Genomic DNA, 21,462 nt, shown 5'->3' with positions numbered 1-21,462 from the left:
AAACATTCGGCCATATGGTAAAACATACCATAAAACCCGAAAATTTTAGATCTATGAAGCATGTATCCGTATAAGCGGCTCTGATACCATTGTTGGGATTTAGCAAGATTATCAAAGTCCAAATAACCATTTATTAAGGAAAACGCAGCGAAAATAAAGTTTTAAATCTTGTTAACCATTACACATAAACCCGTTTATGTTAAACCCAATACCCGGATCCATATACGAATATGCATGCTATCAAAACAACCATACGGTGTTGCATGAATCATACCTTCAAGTCCGAAAGATAAAGAGGATGAAAGATATGAACGGCTAGCTACTAATGGAGGAAACCTCAAGCTTGTATACCCAACGAGCTCCAACAAACACCTTGGTTTCTAGGGTCCTAACACTTGATGCAAGAACAAAATCCCGTTTGTCCTCCTTCTTCTTGTTCATGTAACAACTCGGGTTTTCGAATCTATTAATACCCGACTCGCTTCTATGTTCGGGAAATTTTATTTCGTTTATCAAGTTACTTAACTATTATTATATTATTACTTAACTAATTATATAAAACATGTATATAACTTTTAAAGTTTGGCAATTTTGACCCAAGACTATAATTTAACCCCCTTTTTGTTTCCATCTCCAAAGATCAGGGGGCTATATGCAAAATATGATATTTAATTTAGTTATTATATTAATCATGCTCAAACCCATGACCCATACTCTTCACCCGTATTCTAGACCCAAAACGTAACCCGTTTCGTAATCTTGAGCCGTAATCTTCGTCATGAATCAAAATTTAGTCATGCATATTATTCTCCTTCCTATAAACGGCCTAAACGAGAAGTTAATTAGTAAAGGAAGATCAATTTGATACGTATTGCTATTATAAACGAACCGTCTTTAACCTAAAACTGTTAATATACTATAGAGACGATCTTAAACCAATTAATCATGAATGCACCTCCCTCGCTTCAAAACAAACCGTTACCCTATCTCTAATTGCTTCGAACACGGTTCGAAGGTACTGTTCATGTCCGGGTTGTCCGTCGGCCATTTATACGTCGTTCGCACTCAATTTGATAATCAAACAGGTAATTAAAAACATGTTCTTGCTCGCCATTACTCGTTTTAGCAAAACCCTAACTTTAATTAATCAAAGGATGAACGAATTATCGGATTAGGATTTTTAAAGTTCATAGCCAATTGGGTTTTATCATCTGTTTGTTTTTAATTACTAGTTCGTATGTTTTAAACATGTGACTAAGCTGGTGCAAATGGTTGGGCAATGTGCTTGGCTGCGGGTGGTCGTAGGTTCGAACCTAACCACCCGGATTTTTAGATATATATAATTTTTCTTCTTCTTGTTTTTGGTTTATAAAAATTAATTTTGATAAATGATAAATTACATTTTTGCTATTAAATAAATATTGTTTTATTATTAAATCGGCATACTAAAGTTTACGTTTTTGACCCTAAATCTCGTCAAGTTTTCGTGTATATATTTTTTATGAATATTATTAATTATTATTTATTATCTTTTATTTACAACATTAATTTAAAAGATACCTTTATTAATAATAAAAATATTTAAATAGAGTTAACGTAATCGTTAGATTGAAATATCTTTATATAAACTATAAAGCTTTATAAATATTTATTCAAGTATTTTTTATGAATTTTAAATTAAAATCATATTATTTACGATAAACCTTTGTTAAATAAAAATGATAATAAAACCGATAATAAATTAAAGTAATGCATAACTTTCGCAAGAACTCTCGTGATCATTAAATCCCGAACCTCTATCCAGTTTTAGATTCGGTGTTGAATCCATATTTAATTTTTCCCGCAATTATTGTTACTTTAGGGCTTCTCGTCGGTATCATTCCCGAAGAGCTTCGTTTACCGCTTTCTTACCTATTCATTATCTCTTGCTTAATCATCGAAGTGAGTAATTCACTCCCCCTTTTTACTTATTTTTAAACCTTTTTGGGGACATGTGCGTATCTTATATATTTATCTATTATCTAGTATACAAAACCGCAACTGTTAATCCTTGTGTGTATATCGGTTTATGCCTAAATTGCTATTTGCTTACTTGCTTTATTTGAACGTTGTATGGTTACTTCGGCAACCGATGTCCATTTTTATGGCAACAGTTTAGTCCTTGCTTGGTAACCAATGTCCATTTATATGGATTGGTTGAGCCCTTTCTTTATGGTTTACTTTCTTTATGGTTTGTTTTCTTTATGGTTTACTTTCTTTATGGTTTGCTTTCTTTATGGTTGATTATTTGTGTATGTGCTATGGCTTAACTGCTTATCTCACAGGAACAGTTTGCATCTTTATTTATTTATTATATAATATTATTGTAGTGTCTTAAACTGGTGTTTTACTCACTCAACATGTGTTGTTGACAAATATTCTATTTTATACGCATATGCAGGTTATCGTAGAAATTTAATGCAGGTTGGTGAAGACTTAGTGAAGAATGTAGTTAGAAAAATATTGTAATCAAGAAATATAAAATTTATATTGTTGTATGAATTATGTATCTGTTTGTATTTGATTTATTTGATAATTGAATTTAATTAATAGATATTGTCATTTAAATGTTGCATGATAGTAACCTTGAGAGCTGTGACAATCAGTTCATGCCCCGGCATTTCCGCCTTAGGTTGGGCTGTGACAGATTGGTATCAGAGCCGAAGGTTTAAGATAGGTCGTTAGTGGTTCCCTGGTAACATGCTTAGGAGCCCCATACGTGCTTATTTGTTTACCTGATGTGTTCTATTTGATTGTTACAACTTACATAATTGCTTGCTAGATTATTACTTATTTAACTATTTAAATAATGATTATTCTTATTATTATATTGTTATGCACACACACACAACTCTGAGGCTATGCCTCAACCTTCAAAGAAAAATTTTCATAAATATTTTAAATTAAATTAGATTGCCTTTTATTTTTGAGAAATTCCTTAAGAATTCACTACTTTTGTTTTTACTCCTTCATCTTAAGGCTTGGTAGAATGACAAGTTCCTCTCGGCCAAAGAGGAACACATCTGTTATACGACCGACACCTTAGGTTGTTTTTTTTTAAACCGAATTCACGGTGGTTCGTGGCTAAACTCGGTTTCCCGATTATTGTGTTCCGTTATTTAAATTGTTAGTTGGGTGAAAAATCCATGGAACCCATGGGCACTCCTACTATCCATTTCTTAACTTGTTTTCGTATTTTTGTTGGAGTGATCAACATGGTGGTTCACAAGATACTCCGACTACTCATATTTATTTCGATATTTCGTTATTTAGTTTGGTCGGTTAAAACGCCCTGTAACACTCATGGGCTGTCCAACTCAGTTATTTTATTCGTTAGTTCGTTGGGAGGCCAACATCCACAATTTATATTTCGTTAGTTTATTGTAAACTTAATTAAATAAAAATTTAAAATTTTAAACTGACTTATCTCCTCGTGTAGTCATCACACTTTAATCATATTGACTACATCATCTAAAAACTATCTACGCTGTATATCCCTTATTCCTCATGATGCGACACAAATCCCCCATTTCTTAAAAGCAAAGTTATTATAAAACAATTAAACTTGTATTATTTAAATGATTTCCGCAGCTCATCCTTCATCCTATAAATCGTTATTTTTAATCCTCATAGAATGTCTTCTCTAAGAAATTCACCGTCGTCCTCGACATCAATAATCTAGTTCTCATAACCAACGTGTGTATATCCAATGAGTCAACTATTGCAACCTCTAAATTATAAACTCAAAAGTCAAAACATTAATACAACCAATTCAAACTTGTTCATTAACTTCCTTGATTGAAATTTTAATTCATTTACCTCTACTCATCCTCGCGACAACAACAATCGCAAGTCTAATTAAAAAAACTATTTTGTTAATCAAATCAATTATCAACCTCGACAAAATCAAAGTATCCTGAGCAAGAAAATTTCCATCGGTATTCACTCGTTATGCCACACTAGTAACTTTCATCGTCCGACTCAATTCTCATATCGTTTCTGCATCCAATGTAATCATATCAATCATCCTTGCATATACTTGCCCTACAATCACCTAATACGCAAGTTGTCCCGCAACAGCATGCCCCTCATGCTCAACCTGATGCCCCTACTATCCGTTCTTGCTACCATTCAGGAGACCCTAATCCTCTTCGCGATATGTGCCATCAGATTTTCTAAACTGATCAAGTTCAAACTATCGTTACGCCCTACCACATTACCCAAGCGATGTTGAATTAATCTACCTCTACCACTCAAGCTCTCTTGGATCAATCAATCAATCAAGACGCTTAAGTTTCAAGGTTCCAAGTCATGCGCAACTGAAGATTTAAACTACTAGAAGGCTTTACCGCTCGTCGTGATCTTACTTGAATTTGACTTTTTTGCCTTATATCGACTATTTAATAAACTTAGAATTAACGTTTTACGAATTTTTGAGATACTAGTTAAGATTTTCTATTGTTATGCCCCTCAAGTAAAATTATCAAAGGGTTGTTTTATGAAATTTCTCATTTTAAATCACCAAATTATAAACTTTTGTCTACTTAAAGACTTCTCACTTAAAACTACTTTCTCTAAAGGATTTATATTCTTAAAATTATATTTACAACCGTTTTTGTAAACCCACACGATAAGACGAGTTATGTGGACCATCTGACGATCTAAATAATTATGGTCCGGAACATAATTATTGAAGTCCTCGCATGGAAATCATGATGCGTAAGATTGTGTGTCATGATATAGAATAAAAAGTAGTTGAGATAACGGTACAAATGTAAAAATGATAAGGACATGGTGGATACGCCGCTGGTACATCCTATATATAAGTGCCCGTATCGGATTTGCATTTGGAGCGTTGTTTGGCTATTCAAACATTTGTACTATGATATATTTTTAAATTTTATTTAAAGTTTTTCTTTTCCTCAAAAATTTAATAGATTTGTTATGGTATCATTTAATTTCGGGACGAAATTACCTAAAGTAGGGGAGACTGTAACAACTCGGGTTTTCGAAACTATTAATACCCGACTCGCTTCTGTGTTCAGGAAATTTTATTTCGTTTATCAAGTTACTTAACTATTATTATATTATTACTTAACTAATTATATAAAACATGTATATAACTTTTAAAGTTTGGAAATTTTAACCCAAGACTATAATTTAACCCCCTTTTTGTTTCCATCTCCAAAGTTCAGGGGGCTATATGCAAAATCTGATATTTAATTTAGTTATTATATTAATCATCCTCAAACCCATGACCCATACTCTTCACCCGTATTCTAGACCCAAAACGTAACCCGTTTCGTAATCTTGAGCCGTAATCTTCGTCATGAATCAATATTTAGTCATGCATATTATTCTCCTTCCTATAAACGGCCTAAACGAGAAGTTAATTAGGAAAGGAAGATCAATTTGATACGTATTGCTATTATAAACGAACCGTCTTTAACCTAAAACTGTTAATATAATATAGAGACGATCTTAAACCAATTAATCATGAATGCACCTCCCTCGCATCAAAACAAACCGTTACCCTATCTCTAATTGCTTCAAACATGGTTCGAAGTTACTGTTCATGTCCGGGTTGTCCGTCGGTCATTTATACGTCGTTCGCACTTAATTCGATAATCAAACAGGTAATTAAATACATGTTGTTGCTCGCCATTACTCGTTTTAGCAAAACCCTAACTTTAATTAATCAAAGGATGAACGAATTATCGGATTAGGATTTTTAGGGTTCATAGCCAATTGGGTTTTATCATTTGTTTGTTTTTAATTACTAGTTCGTATGTTTTAAACATGTGACTAAGCTGGTGTAGATGATTGGGCAATGTGCTCGGCTGCGGGTGGTCGCAGGTTCGAACCTGACCACCCGGATTTTTAGATATATTTTTTTTCTTCTTGTTTTTGGTTTATATAAATTAATTTTAATATATGATAAATTAAATTTTTGCTATTAAATAAATATTCTTTTATTAAATCGGCATACTAAAGTTTACGTTTTTGACCCTAAATCTCGTCAAGTTTTCGTGTATATATTTTGTATGAACATTATTAATTATTATTTATTATCTTTTATTTACAACATTAATTTAAAAGATACCTTTATTAATAATAAAAATATTTAAATAGAGTTAACGTAATCGTTAGATTGAAATTTCTTTATATAAACTATAAAGCTTTATAACTATTTATTCAAGTATTTTTTTTATGTATTTTAAATTAAAATCATATTATTTACGATAAACCTTTGTTAAATAAAAATGATAATAAAACCGATAATAAATTAAAGTAATGTATAACTTTCGCAAGAACTCTCGTGATCATTAAATCCCGAACCTCTATCCAGTTTTAGATTCGGTGTTGAATCCATATTTAATTTTTCCCGCATTTATTGTTACTTAGGGCTTCTCGTCGGTATCATTTTCGAAGAGCTTCGTTTACCGCTTTCTTACCTATTCATTATCTCTTGCTTAATCATCGAAGTGAGTAATTCACTCCCCCTTTTTACTTATTTTTAAACCTTTTTGGGGACATGTGCGTACCTTATATATTTATCTATTATCTTGTATACAAAACCGTAACTGTTAATCCTTGTGTGTATATCGGTTTATGCCTAACTTGCTATTTGTTTACTTGCTTTATTTGAACGTTGTATGCTTACTTCGGCAACCGATGTCCATTTTTTATGGCAACGATTTAGTCCTTGCTTGGTAACCAATGTCCATTTATATGGATTGGTTGAGCCCTTTCTTTATGGTTTATTTTCTTTATGGTTTGCTTTCTTTATGGTTGATTATTTGTGTATGTGCTATGGCTTAACTGCTTATCTCACAGGAACAGTTTGCATCTTTATTTATTTATTATATAATATTATTGTAGTGTATTAAACTGGTGTTTTACTCACTCAACATGTGTTGTTGACAAATATTCTATTTTATACGCATATGCAGGTTATCGTAGAAATTTAATGCAGGTTGGTGAAGACTTAGTGAAGAATGTAGTTAGAAAAATATTGTAATCAAGAAATATAAAATTTGTATTGTTGTATGAATTATGTATCTGTTTGTATTTGATTTATTTGATAATTGAATTTAATTAATAGATATTGTCATTTAAATGTTGCATGATAGTAACCTTGAGAGTTGTGACAATCAGTTCATGCCCCGGCATTTCCGCCTTAGGTTTGGGTGTGACAGTTCACGGCTCCATGGAGGAGAGAAAGAGAGAAGAGAAATGTGTGTGAGAGAGAGTGTAGAGATTATTATACCAAGAAATATGATCTCCCAATCAATATATTTGCATGTCTTGGAAGGAACAAAAGGAGGAAAGAGAAGAGGGAGGGATTTTCCCACCCAAATTTCAAATCCCCTTACAATTATTTACTCATAATATTTTTGTTATTAAACATATCATAAGTAACATGCAATATGTTATTTAACCAATTTAAATAACATCTCTCAAAATATAAATTATCCATATAATTTATTTAACACACAAATGCAAATATTTAGAAAACCATTTTCCAAATATTATAAGTGTTGATAATCATTACTTAGATCACATCTAATAATAATTATCGTGTTTTTGTCTAGCTTGTTATTGGGTATGACCCGACTTGGATCAATACGTACTAGCCACATCAACTCTAATATGTGGCTTGGGCATATCAATTCTAACACATCTTTGTCGAACCTGGGTGGATCGAATATTTGGACTGGTGCGCTTCGTCTAGAACCAATTTTCTCAAGTTCCCATATCTATGCACCCAAACTCGATCGATGAGATATGAAATACCATCAGATTTGGTGACAAATTCGCATTCTAGACCTCTCAATTTCTCAGCTTTAATATATCGAGGTATAGAGCTTCGCGTTTCGCGTCACGTATTCGAGTCGTGAGACTTGTCTGTATCGTTAGACCTAGTGCTCGAACGCGTAATGGCTTTTCTCTTTCTTTCCTACATAACGCATCTGCCACAACATTTGCTTTTCCTGGGTGGTAGCGAATATCGCAGTCATAATCGTTAAGCAGTTCGATCCAATGCAGTCATAATTTTAAGTGCAAAAATAACAGCTCCCAATTCCAAATCATGAGTCGTGTAATTTTTCTCATGCACTTTAAGTTGTCGGGAGGCATATGCTATCACTTTATCCCTTTGCATAAGCACGCATCCAAGACCTAATCATGAAGCATCGCAGTAAACAACAAATCCCGTTGTTCCTTCTGGAAGGGATAGAATAGGTGCACTGCACAACTTTTGCTTAGGCAACAGAAATGCCTCTTCTTGTTTTTTGGTCTAATCGTACTTTTTATCTTTCTGGGTCAATTGCGTCAAAGGTTGCGCTATTGATGAGAAATTCTCGATGAATCTCCTATAATACCCAGCTAGACCTAAGAATTGTCGCACTTCAGTTGGAGACTTTGGTGCTTCCCAATTCTTAATAGCCTCGATCTTCGAAGGATCAACGTGTATTCCTTTCTCATTGACAACGTGTCCAAGAAAGTGAACTTCTCGGATCCAGAAATCGCACTTCGAAAATTTTGCATACAAATTTTCTTTCTTTAGCAGTTCCAAAATCAATCTTAGGTGTTTTCCATGCTCTTCCTTGGTTCACAAGTAGATAAGTATATCATCGATGAATACTATCACGAATTTATCCAAGTATGGCTTGCAAACCCTATTCATCATGTCCATAAATATAGCAGGAGCATTTGTCATTCCAAATGGCATGACAAGAAATTCGTAATGTCCATAGCGTGTCCTGAACGATGTTTTGGGAATATCTCCTTCGGCTACTCTGAGTTGATGGTATCCAGACGTAAATCGATTTTCGAGTAATAGTTGGATCCTTGCAGCTGATCAAACAGATCATCAATCCTCGGTAGTGGGTACCGATTCTTAATAGTTAGTTTGTTCAGTTCCCGGTAATCGATACACATACGGAATGATCCATCCTTCTTTTTGACGAACAGTACTGGAGTTCCCCAAGGTGAAAAGCTAGGTCTAATAAAGCCTTTATCCAGTAATTCTTGAAGTTGATTGGATAATTCTTGCATTTCTGACGGTGTTAATCTGTACGGAGATTTGGCTACCGGTGCAGCATCTTGAACAAGATCTATCCTGAACCCAACTTGCCTATCAGGAGGTAAACCAGGAAAATCTTCGGGAAATACCTCTGGGAGATCTCGAACAACTGGAATGTCTTCGAGTTTCGCTCCTTGGCTTGAGTGTCAACTACATGTGCTAAGAAAGCGGGGCATCCTTTTTGTAACATCTTCCGGGCTTTCATTACATTGACAAATTTCAAATCTGCGTTGCTTTGATGGCCACGGATTGATATAATTTCCCCATTAGGAATGGGTATACGAACTAACTTCTCGGAACAGACAATTCCAGCCTGATTCCTAGATAACCAGTCCATTCCTACAACGATGTCAAAGCTGCCTAATTCAACTGACAAAAGGTCGATCTCGAATTTTCGATTTTCCAATTGAATGGTACAACCTTAAATGATCTCTCCGGTTTCTATTAGCTTTCCGTTGGCTAATTCTATGGAATATCTGTTTTCTAATTTTCTAGGTTTAATGCCAAGTAATGGATCGAATTGTTTAGAGACGAAACTCAAATCAGCACCTGTATCGAAAATAACATAAGCATAGTGGTTATTAAATAGAAACGTACCGGTTACCATAGATGAGTCCTTACGAGCCTTCTTTGTGTTCATCTCAAATGCTTTCCCCTTTGAAATCTGACCCTTAAGCTTTGGACATTCGTTCCTATAATGTCCTTCAATCCCGCATTCATAACATCTCCTCCCACTGGGATCCGTTGATCGGTCACGACAATCTTGGTTCAATTGTCCAAATCGGTTGCATCGGAGTCATCTTTTGCAAACACCATAATGGCTTCCACCGAAAGTGTTACATCGAGGTGTTTGATTAGTGTTCCTAGCGTTTGCAACAAACAAACCACCTGATCCTTGGTTCCTTCCTTTCTTAAATTGACTTCACCCGTATTCTAGACCCAAAACATAACCCGTTTCGTAATCTTGAGCCGTAATCTTCGTCATGAATCAATATTTAGTCATGCATATTATTCTCCTTCCTATAAACGGCCTAAACGAGAAGTTAATTAGGAAAGGAAGATCAATTTGATACGTATTGCTATTATAAACGAACCGTCTTTAACCTAAAACTGTTAATATACTATAGAGACGATCTTAAACCAATTAATCATGAATGCACCTCCCTCGCATCAAAACAAACCGTTACCCTATCTCTAATTGCTTCGAACACGGTTCGAAGTTACTGTTCATGTCCGGGTTGTCCGTCGGTCATTTATACGTCGTTCGCACTCAATTCGATAATCAAACAGTTAATTAAATACATGTTGTTGCTCGCCATTACTCGTTTTAGCAAAACCCTAACTTTAATTAATCAAAGGATGAACGAATTATCGGATTAGGATTTTTAGGGTTCATAGCCAATTGGGTTTTATTATTTGTTTGTTTTTAATTACTAGTTCGTATGTTTTAAACATGTGACTAAGCTGGTGCAGATGGTTGGGCAATGTGCTCGGCTGCGGGTGGTCGCAGGTTCGAACCTGACCACCCGGATTTTTAGATATATTTTTTTCTTCTTGTTTTTCGTTTTATATAAATTAATTTTAACAAATGACAAATTCAATTTTTGCTATTAAATAAATATTGTTTTATTAAATCGGCATACTAAAGTTTACATTTTTGACCCTAAATCTCGTCAAGTTTTCGTGTATATATTTTTTATGAACATTATTAATTATTATTTATTATCTTTTATTTACAACATTAATTTAAAAGATACCTTTATTAATAATAAAAATATTTAAATAGAGTTAACGTAATCGTTAGATTGAAATTTCTTTATATAAACTATAAAGCTTTATAACTATTTATTCAAGTATTTTTTTATGTATTTTAAATTAAAATCATATTATTTACGATAAACCTTTGTTAAATAAAAATGATAATAAAACCGATAATAAATTAAAGTAATGCATAACTATCGCAAGAACTCCCGTGATCATTAAATCCCGAACCTCTATCCAGTTTTAGATTCGGTGTTGAATCCATATTTAATTTTTCCCGCAATTATTGTTACTTAGGGCTTCTCGTCGGTATCATTCCCGAAGAGCTTCGTTTACCGCTTTCTTACCTATTCATTATCTCTTGCTTAATCATCGAAGTGAGTAATTCACTCCCCCTTTTTACTTATTTTTAAACCTTTTTGGGGACATGTGCATACCTTATATATTTATCTATTATCTAGTATACAAAACCGCAACTGTTAATCCTTGTGTGTATATCGGTTTATGCCTAACTTGCTATTTGCTTAGTTGCTTTATTTGAACGTTGTATGCTTACTTCGGCAACCGATGTCCATTTTTTATGGCGACGGTTTAGTCCTTGCTTGGTAACCAATGTCCATTTATATGGATTGGTTGAGCCCTTTCTTTATGGTTTGTTTTCTTTATGGTTTACTTTCTTTTTGGTTTGCTTTCTTTATGGTTGATTATTTGTGTATGTGCTATGGCTTAACTGCTTATCTCACAGGAACAGTTTGCATCTTTATTTATTTATTATATAATATTATTGTAGTGTCTTAAACTGGTGTTTTACTCACTAAACATGTGTTGTTGACAAATATTCTATTTTATACGCATATGTAGGTTATCGTAGAAATTTAATGCAGGTTGGTGAAGACTTAGTGAAGAATGTAGTTAGAAAAATATTGTAATCAAGAAATATAAAATTTGTATTGTTGTATGAATTATGTATCTGTTTGTATTTGATTTATTTGATAATTGAATTTAATTAATAGATATTGTCATTTAAATGTTGCATGATAGTAACCTTGAGAGCTGTGACAATCAGTTCATGCCCCGACATTTCCGCCTTAGGTTGGGGTGTGACAGTTCACGGCTCCATGGAGGAGAGAAAGAGAGAAGAGAAATGTGTGAGAGAGAGAGTGTAGAGATTATAATACCAAGAAATATGATCTCCCAATCAATATATTTGCATGTCTTGGAAGGAACAAAAGGAGGAGAGAGAAGAGGGAGGGATTTTCCCACCTAAATTTCAAATCCCCTTACAATTATTTACTCATAATATTTTTGTTATAAAACATATTATAAGTAACATGCAATATGTTATTTAACCAATTTAAATAACATCTCTCAAAATATAAATTATCCATATAATTTATTTAACACACAAATGCAAATATTTAGAAAACCATTTTCCAAATATTATAAGTGTTGATAATCATTACTTAGATCACATCTAATAATAATTATCGTGGTGTTTGTCTAGCTTGTTATTGGGTATGACCCGACTTGGATCAATACGTACTAGCCACATCAACTCTAATATGTGTCTTGGGCATATTGATTCAAACACATCTTTGTCGAACCTTGGTGAATTGAATATTTGGACTTGTGCGCTTCGTCTAGAACCAATTTTCTCAAGTTCCCATATCTAGGCACCCAAACTCGATCGATGAGATATGAAGTACCATCAGATTTGGTGATAAATTCGCATTCTAGACCTCTCAATTTCTCAGCTTTAATATATCGAGGTTTAGAGCTTCGCGTTTCGCGTCACGTATTCGAGTCGTGAGACTTGTCTGTATCGTTAGACCTAGTGCTCGAACGCGTAATGGCTTTTCTCTTTCTTTCCTACTTAACACATCTGCCACGACATTTGCTTTTCCTGGGTGGTAGCGAATAACGCAGTCATAATCGTTAAGTAGTTCGATCCAACGCCTTTGCCTCATATTGAGAACTTTCTGATCGAAGATGTGCTAGAGGCTTTTGTGATCTGTGAAAATCGTACACTTGGTACCATACAGGTAGTGTCTCCAGATTTTAAGTGTAAAAATAACAGCTCCCAATTCCAAATCATGAGTCGTGTAATTTTTCTCATGCACTTTAAGTTGTCGGGAGGCATATGCTATCACTTTATCCCTTTGCATAAGCACGCATCCAAGACCTAATCATGAAACATCGAAGTAAACAACAAATCCCGCTGTTCCTTCTGGAAGGGATAGAATAGGTGCACTGCACAACTTTTTCTTAAGCAACAGAAATGCCTCTTTTTTTTTCTTGGTCCAGTCGTACTTTTTATCTTTCTGGGTCAATTGCGTCAAAGGTTGCGCTGTTGATGAGAAATTCTAGATGAATCTCTTATAATACCCAGCTAGACCTAAGAATTGTCGCACTTCAGTTGGAGACTTTGGTGCTTCCCAATTCTTAATAGCCTCGATCTTCGAAGGATCAACGTGTATTCCTTTCTCATTGACAACGTGTTCAAGAAAGTGAACTTCTCAGATCCAGAAATCGCACTTCGAAAATTTTGCATACAAATTTTCTTTCTTTAGCAGTTCCAAAATCAATCTTAGGTGTTTTCCATGCTCTTCCTTGGTTCACGAGTAGATAAGTATATCATCGATGAATACTATCATGAATTTATCCAAGTATGGCTTGCAAACCCTATTCATCAAGTCCATAAATATAGCAGGAGCATTTGTCATTCCAAATGGCATGACAAGAAATTCGTAATGGCCATAGCGTGTCCTGAACGCTGTTTTGGGAATATCTCCTTCGGCTACTCTGAGTTGATGGTATCCAGAACGTAAATCGATTTTCGAGTAATAGCTGGATCCTTGCAGCTGATCAAACAGATCATCAATCCTCGGTAGTGGGTACCGATTCTTAATAGTTAGTTTGTCCAGTTCCCGGTAATCGATACACATACGGAATGATCCATCCTTCTTTTTGACGAACAGTACTGGAGCTCCCCAAGGTGAAAAGCTAAGTCTAATAAAGCCTTTATCCAGTAATTCTTGAAGTTGATTGGACAATTCTTGCATTTCTGACGGTGCTAATCTGTACGGAGATTTGGCTACCGGTGCAGCATCTTGAACAAGATCTATCCCGAACTCAACTTGCCTATCAGGAGGTAAACCAGGAAAATCTTCGGGAAATACCTCTGGGAGATCTCGAACAACTGGAATGTCTTCGAGTTTACGCTCCTTGGCTTGAGTGTCAACTACATGTGCTAAGAAAGCGGGGCATCCTTTTCGTAACATCTTCCGGGCTTTCATTACATTGACAAATTTCAAATATGCGTTGCTTTGATGGCCACGGATTGATATAATTTCCCCATTAGGAATGGGTATACGAACTAACTTCTCGGAATAGACAATTCCAGCCTGATTCCTAGATAACCAGTCCATTCCTACAACAATGTCAAAGCTGCCTAATTCAACTGACAAAAGGTCGATCTCGAATTTTTGATTTTCCAATTGAATGGTACAACCTTGAATGATCTCTCCGGTTTCTATTAGCTTTCCGTTGGCTAATTCTATGGAATATCTGTTTTCTAATTTACTAGGTTTAATGCCAAGTAATGGCTCGAATTGTTTAGAGACGGAACTCAAATCAGCACCCGTATCGAAAATAACATAAGCATAGTGGTTATTAACTAGAAACGTACCATTTACCATAGATGAGTCCTTACGAGCCTTCTTTGTGTTCATCTCAAATGCATTCCCCTTTGAAATCTGACCCTTAAGCTTTGGACATTCGTTCCTATAATGTCCTTCTATCCCGCATTCATAACATCTCCTCCCACTGGGATCCGTTGATCGGTCGCGACAATCTTGGGTCAATTGTCCAAATCGGTTGCATCGGAGTCATCTTTTGCAAACACCATAATGGCTTCCACCGCAAGTGTTACATCGAGGTGTTTGATTAGTGTTCCTAGCGTTTGCAACAAACAAACCACCTGATCCTTGGTTCCTTCCTTTCTTAAATTGACTTCTTGAATTACCCGTCCATTTCCTTTTGTTATCTCCAACATTGACAGCCTTCTTTTCCGATTTTCCTCCATTTTCAGCAGTTTTCTTTCCGGCGTCCTTTTTAACCAAAATACCTTTACGAACCACATCGTCAGTGAGGGTTTTTGCTAAAACACGAGTTGACTGAATCGTATCAGGTTTAGAGGAAGTCACCATCCCTCTAATCTCTGGTGCTAAACCCCATATGTATCTTTCGATTCGAACATATTCCGGGTTAACCAAACGAGGTACCAGTTTAGCGAGTGCATTAAATCGTGACGTGTAGGTATTAATGTCAGCTCCCTCCATGGTTAAATGCCAGAAATCATATTCAATCTTTTTAAGCTCGTTTCTAGGACAATACTATTGTAACAGCATGTCCTTTAACTGCTCCCAAGATAAATCGTATGCTGCCTCTTCTCCCATATTCTGGATTAAAGAGTTCCACCATTCTAAAGCCTCATCTTGGAAAGAACAAACACCGTATTTGATTCTTTCGGCTGGAGAACTGTTACTAATCTTCATCACATATTCCATCTTTTCGATCCATCTTATAATCGTTAAAGGACCTTCGGCTCCCGTAAAAGTTTTGTGACCGCACCCTTGGAATGTTTTGTAGTTACATCCAAGTGATTGACTTCCTGAGGGGTTACCCGTAGCAGTTCCAGTACCAGTACCTATCGGAGTACCGTTCCCGGTTTTGTTTCCCGTGATTCGACCTCGGTTAACATTCTGCTGTTCTAAAGCCGTATTAACATATTGAGCAATTAATTGGGCTAATTCCTCGGGCGTCGTGGGTAAACGAGAATCTCGAGTGGTAAAGGCCTAGTCCTTGGTGGCATTTTCTTTTTAAATAATTAGGAGATATTAGATTATGCACAATTAATAATTAATTAATAATCAAGCATAATAAATAATAACACAATACACATAAAGGAAAATTCTTAGTATATTAAACATCCCAAAATTTGGTACAGATACATATTGGCACCTATATTGTCTTAGAATTTTCCCAAACACAGTACAAATAGGCCTAAAGTGCCTATGAAACATACAAGGAAATAACAAACAAGCAAACATCAAAAGAACCTAACATCCCATCTTCATCAGCATCACTTCCCCTTAGCTACTAGTACCCATTGGCACCTATCATGGACCTGGTGGTGGCGGCAATCTAAATACCCTCCTAATGTGAGTTATGTGAGCCTCAACCTTCCTAAGCCTCTGCAGAATAGTGGAGAATGTCTGGATATCGAAGATATCCGTCGTCTCCAAATGGGTTATGCGGCTACAAAGGTGATAGATAGTGGAGTCTTGAGTGGCTAGTCTATCCTTAATGTGGCTCAAGTGACGATCGCATGAAGAGCATCATTCCACCCACTGAGTCTTATCCGTCTTTGGTGGAGATCCACCAGCAGATGAAGGATCAGTACCACCTTCAATAGGTCGCTTACCCCTTCGGGTGTACACCTTAAGTGGCTTAGGTGTCACCGGCTCAGGAGAAGGGTTCGCGGTCGGTGGTGGTGGAGCAGGGGTAGCAGTGACTGGAGTAGTAGGTGTAGTAGACATAGGCAGTGCTAGTACATGTTGTGAGGTCACTGGGGATGGATTACCAGTAGGTGCGGAGGCACGTAACGCTGCCTTAGCGGCTTCCACAGCAGCTAGAGCCGCCATGGCCTCCTCAGACTATGTGAACACAGCCCCAAAGGTCTCAGCTCTCCAGAAAGAGTCACCAGTCTCCATGGTGACCCGTCTGAATTTGCTGGCTGGGGGTAGGGAAACTGAGGGTGTAGTAGTCATAACAAGTGGAGGTTCTCCTTCGGCTTCTACCCAACCATTGTTCGAACCAATAGCCGAAGTACTCATGTGACCAAAAGCGGAAAAGCTGTCCGGTGGGGGCGGGTGAGTGAGCTGTCGGAATGCAGCTTGTGCCATTTCTAGTTGCTGCTCTAGTGTCTCCCCTAATACTGACTTCGGGGAAGGTATATCCTTCGCCTCGTCATCGGAGTCGGTGTCGGAAAGGTCAACGATATTCTAAGGTTCAGACATCTGTGACATAAGACCAAAAATTTGCGCTAAGTAACCATATAATATAATCTATAATTAAACAGAATGAAATTTAACTTTTTCATTTATCTTTCCTTCGCTGCGTGAAGTGGGAAAATTAGTGTCGCGTTTAAATATTTTAAGTTATAGTTTAGAAATTTTTCACCAAAAATTTCTAATTCGCTATAACCGTTGGCTCTGATACCAACTTCTGTCACACCCCGAAAACTTAACTTAGCAGCGGAAGTAGGTTCAAGTGATGACAGACGCCGATTAGCCATACAATATTTAAACACACACCATTAATGTACAAGTTGGACATTTATTATTGAAAACAAAAGTTTCAAGTCATCAGAGTACATATTATATTAAAACATTATGTCCAACTGTCGGGATCTAGAATCCCGCATTTTCCCACGCTTTCTTCTCGAAGCGTCAAGTTTTTCTTTACCTGAAAAACACGTTTAAAATATACGTCAACACAAAGGTTGGTGAGTTCTCATTAATATAAAATATCCTTTTTCATTAAATTTCACTTTCTTCATTTCGAAACTATTTTGTCCATACAAATCAATATTTATATTTTACCCTGATCCCACGAGATCAAGGCCAACTTTACACGAAATTCGTTTAAAAATCATATAGTCGCATCAACGACAAACCAAATGGACTCCTTTCGTATTACAACGATAGTTCTCGAAATAACATTTTGTTCTTCAACATTTGTGATAGTTATAAATTAGCAAGGAAAATAATAAATGTAATGCTACTAAACCTATAATCAAAGCGTACAATAATTCAAAATATTTGCCCCTAACATTTAACCAGTGCGACTGGTCGGTAGGCAGGGCGTCACCCGATAGATCTATCAATATTTCTATACCTTTTTACAGTTAATGATTATAAGACTGCGATAACCACAATTTTCCTGAATATTTATTCTAGAGAATATTTATTCTAGTCAGCCCGACCACGTTAACCAACGTCGGTCAAATCTAAAGCCCTTATAATATCACAATTGTTAAGATAATAAAATGTGTTTTGACACAAACGTGTTTCCTCCCCGAAAACATTGATAAATCATTTAAAACAATTAAAAATGTTGGGGATTTATGAGAAACTCACCTTGACTGTTACTGTCGATTTTTGTTCACTTCTCGTGTCCTATTCATTTAGTACACGTTTTTAATAACTTATTCCCACAATAATCTTAAGTTGTTCTTTCAACTTAAAGTGTTCACACCACTATTTCAGTCTTTCCAAAAATGTTTAACTTATTTATTAGTTTTAGTGTTCAACGACCCACTGACGGCTTTGGTTTGGTTAAGTCCATATTACATATTCACTCACGTACATAATATTATACCATAGGCACACATACACATATATTTATATATGTATATACATATATTTTATATGTCTACTTCTATATTACTAACATATATATTTTCCTATTTTATGCAAACAAAACACTTAAGTAATTTTTTAAAATTGTTTATTAATTATTGAATTAATATTTAAATGTAATTATAGTAAAACCTCTTTTTATTTGCTAAATTATTTAGGTCTTTCCAAAATTTTACAATACTTATGTTAATTTGTCATATTTTACCAGTTTTGTCTGTTTAACTTTTAATGGTGAATTGTTTAATGTTTTCGTTGAAAATTAATATTTTTAACTAAAAATATAGTTTTTATAGCTGAATTAAATGTGTATTATAATTTAGTTGGTAAAAATATATTTGTTGTCGGTTTAGTTTTAAATTTGGTAAAATTGGTCATTTTTAACGTTTTCACGTCGTCTTTCGCGACGTGAGTCGCTTATTGTCAAGTTTTATCACCTTGACCACTTTGCACACATTATATGGTGTATATATATGAGTTTTTAAGTTTTAGGGGCTGTTTTACTTCAGCTCCTAAAATCTTTGTCGGTTAGCTTTAAAAAGCCGATTTTTCGACTAGTTAAGTAATCGATACTCATTTTAAAGCAAATAAGGCATGTATAGCATATAACACATCAAATCTACTTATTATAAACATGCAAAATCATAAAATTTCCAGAATTAATATTATGTCATAAAAATCATATTTTATTAACTAAAAACATGTATTTATGTCATATCATAAGTTTATTATGTCACACATCATTAACCATACTTATGATATTAATTTCTAATGATTTATAACATTTAAGACACTTAAGAAATCAGATTTTATTCTATTCCTTTTGTAGCCTATTTATTATTTTTGTTGCACATATCAAAGTGTTATTTTCCAAGATTTGTCCTTGCTTTATATGACAACTTTTTGTTTACTTTTACTTTCTTGTCTTTCAACTTATTAATATTATTTTATTAATCCATGTCAACTATTTTCTAGATGATATTAACAAGTTTACTAGTAACAATTTAGATTTAAACATAAAATCTTAAGTAGATTACATGCATGTGTAGTTGTATTATTATCATTTCATTTTCATTTTTGTCAAGAAACTTATATAAACTTATATGAATTATCAAACTTTAAACATGCATATCAATATTTAGGCATAAAACATCAAAATACACATATGTATGTAACATTAACCATTTGAAAATATATATATTCATACTCTCTCTCTAACTCACGGCTCTCTCTCTCTCTCTCTCTCTCTCTCTCTCTCTCTCTCTTTGTATTCTCATCTTTTAATCTTATTTTTAATCCTTTAGATCTTTAAAATCACCAAACCAAGCTTAACCAATATGAATATGGAAGTAATATGCATGTGTGTATGTATGTATATGTGGATTCGGGTTCCACATACACACACACATAACCCGCGGGTCATACATGCATACATATACACTTTGAAATCTTCTATTTTCACATAAGTTTAAGGGTTTGGTTGTTTGTGTGAACCCTTTTAAGATGTAAGAATAAGTATTTTGCATCCAAAACTTACCTTAGGGTTTTAGAGAGAGGTGTAAGAAAGTAAGATTGATGGTCTCTTAGAGTATGCTCAAGGCTTGAATCTTCCTAACTTAGCTTCTAACCCATATTTCTTGATTTGATGCTAGGGTTTTGATGGTGATTTGGGTAGTAATATGAAAATGAAAGAAAAAGATGGAGGTGGGGGTGGGGTTCGGCCGCAAGAAGGAGGGAGGGAGGGAGGGAGAGAATGGGTGGTGGTTTGTGTTGGAAAGGGTGGATAAATAATCGGATTGTGTTGGGACAAGTGTGTAGTCTAGGGTTATGTGTTATGCATGCATGTATATAGAGTGATTGGAAAGCAAACCAGGGGTTAGGGTGGTGTGAAGGGTGGACGGCTAGGGGGGGGGGGTATAGTGTAAATATTTTATTTTTTGTTTAATTAGTCAATAACATGTATTTTATTTACCCCATTGATCTTATTTTATAAAATACAACTAGTTAGGATTATTTTTATGTAAAACCAATTAAATATCTGAATTCCTTGTAAAACTAGCTTCGAAACCATATGAAGATGTAATTTTTTGGAGTTTGTTGGTTTCGGGACCTTACTGTGAGCGGTATTGGCTTTTACTCGCTTATTTTCTAATTTTCGCGAATCGAACATTCTAAAATTATACTTATGACTAATATATTTACTGAATTTATAATATTTTAGGTCATTCCCGACGTTTAGTAATTTATTTGGACTGTTAACCTTACCCGGGTCGCTGTTAGTGTCAGTTTTGAGCAGTATTCGATACGCGCCAAAACATAACTTTTTTGAACACAATAAAATATAATATTCATATTCTTAGTGTCTTAAGACTAAAATACTATTATTTTATTTTCCATAATGCGAGATTACACAATAAACACTAATTACTTTAGCATAGAATTAGTCTTAAAAAGCTCGGGTGTCACATTCTCACCTCCTTTAAGAAATTTCGTCCCGAAATCTAGGAGGTAGCACTATTGTCGGACTCAACAGGGAACAAGTGAGGATATTTTCTTTTCATTTGGTCTTGACGCTCCCAGGTGAATTCTGGGTCCAACTTGGAATTCCAACGAACTTTAACCAGTTTTATTCGGCTTCGTCTTAGTTTTTGGATTTTCCAATCCATAACCTCAACGGTTTCTTCGACGAATTGAAGCTTATTATCTATTCGAACATCATCCACAGAGATGATTAGGGATTCGTCAGACAAGCATTTCTTCATGTTTGACACGTGAAACATGTCGTGTATTCCACTGAGTTCCTGAGGTAATTCGAGTCGATATGCGACACGACCAACTCGACCAATGATTTTAAATGGACCAATATAACGAGGGCTCAACTTTCCTTTCTTTCCAAATCTAACAACTCCTTTCCACGGTGACACTTTTAACAAAACTCGATCTCCTACTTGGAATTCTAACGGTCGTCTGCGATTTTCGGCGTAGCTCTTTTGTCGATCAGCAGCTGCCTTCAACCTTTCCTTGATCTGAGAAACTCGGTCGGTGGTTTCCTGAACAATTTCAGGTCCAGTCAGCTGTTTTTCTCCAACTTCT

The sequence above is a fragment of the Bidens hawaiensis genome, unplaced genomic scaffold (genome assembly GCF_021521415.1).
Source record: "Bidens hawaiensis isolate Kalapana, Puna unplaced genomic scaffold, B.hawaiensis_p1.1 tig00028092_1, whole genome shotgun sequence".
NCBI lineage: Eukaryota > Viridiplantae > Streptophyta > Magnoliopsida > Asterales > Asteraceae > Bidens > Bidens hawaiensis.
This window is presented reverse-complemented; position numbering follows the sequence as displayed.